Here is a 1,481-nt window from a genome sequence, read left to right as displayed (position 1 = left end):
GTCTAGTGAGAAAAGAAAAAGGACATGTCACCTTGGGTTTCCTGCTGCCATTGCGTGCATGCTAAGAAACTTCAGTCATGTCAGACTCTGTGCAACCCTATGGACTGTAGCCCATCAAGCTCCTCTATCTATAGGATTCTCCAGGCAAGAATACTAAAGTGGGTTGTCATGCCCTCCTCCAGGGGATCTTCCTAACTCAGGGATTGAACCCTGCATCTCTTATGTCTCTTGCAATGGCAGGCAGGTTCTTTACCACTAGCGCCACCTGGGGAGTCCTCCTGCTGCCATTACATGGAGGCAAATGTCCAGACCTCCTTAGTCTCCCCGATACCGATCCAGCAGGCTATATCCTACACCTGTTGGAGATAACAGGACAAACTCCCAGCTTTGTCTCCACTGACATATACTGAATATGAAAGTACCCACCTGGATTGCTGGCTGTTTTCTGCTGGCGGTGGGGTGAGTAGGAGAGCAGATTTCTGACTTACTCTTGCTGATGTTGCCCAGTGGGCCCATAGCGTGACTTCTTGGTCACTTTCTGTCATGGGACTAGAGAGTCAGTGAAGCCTGGGTCAGCAGCAAGGAACATACCTTACGCTATCTGATGACCTTAGATGGGTAACAGGCATCTATACTTCCTACTTAGTTCCCACTGACATCAGGGGGTTATCTGTGGTGTTTGGGTGGTGTAGGGCAAGTTTTGTCAAAAATGTTTCTGTTCTGTGAGTCCCATGTTCTAATCTTTTGGCCAAAGACAACAGGTCCTCCTTAGGGTTCTGTTAGGGGGATTAAAATGGAGGAAGTCTCGTTCAGGCTTCAAAAACAGGGGAGCAGGCCTCTAACCTGCTTCTGACCTGCCTGGACACTTCCTGGATGCCTGCAAGCACAGCTGGTCAGGGCTCACTTTAGATAAGAAAGGAAGTGAATCTTGGAATTTTTCAGCCCCTGGAGGTCTGGCCAACCCCCGGTATCAAATGAAATTCTATGACTTGTAAGGTGAAACAAAACAGCTAAAAATTGTAAAGAGGTTAAAGTAAAACCAGAGCTGCACTTTTGTGGGCAAACTGATGATATCAGTTGGTGGTGGGAGCTCCAGAAACTGTGATTTGAAGCCTTATCTGTGGGGTGGATGCACCCCCACCCGCCTGGCCCCCTGGGGCCCTTTTCAAATTGGGACTCCAGATTGCTGTAAACTAAGGACTTTCTAGTGCTGTTTAAGTTTGGATGTAGGTTGGCCCAATTTGGTGATTTATACACAGTTACTTCCCTGTTGTTTCTATTTCTTTTCTTTTAATGACTGTAGATTGAAATTAAGTCAAATAATCTTCTATATAAATTTGAAATGGTTTATATGTATAATGAGTGGTTTCTTCGTTAAAAAAAATCCTTCAAACCTAAAATGAAAGTAAAACTTTCAGCAAAACAGATTCTTTTTGTTTGTTTGTGTCTGTTGGCAATTCCAGGTTGCAAGTTTCTCTGGT

This window comes from Bison bison, unplaced genomic scaffold (genome assembly GCF_000754665.1).
Source record: "Bison bison bison isolate TAMUID 2011002044 unplaced genomic scaffold, Bison_UMD1.0 scf7180017864492, whole genome shotgun sequence".
Classification (NCBI taxonomy): Eukaryota; Metazoa; Chordata; class Mammalia; order Artiodactyla; family Bovidae; genus Bison; species Bison bison.
Note: the sequence above shows the minus strand (reverse complement) of the source record.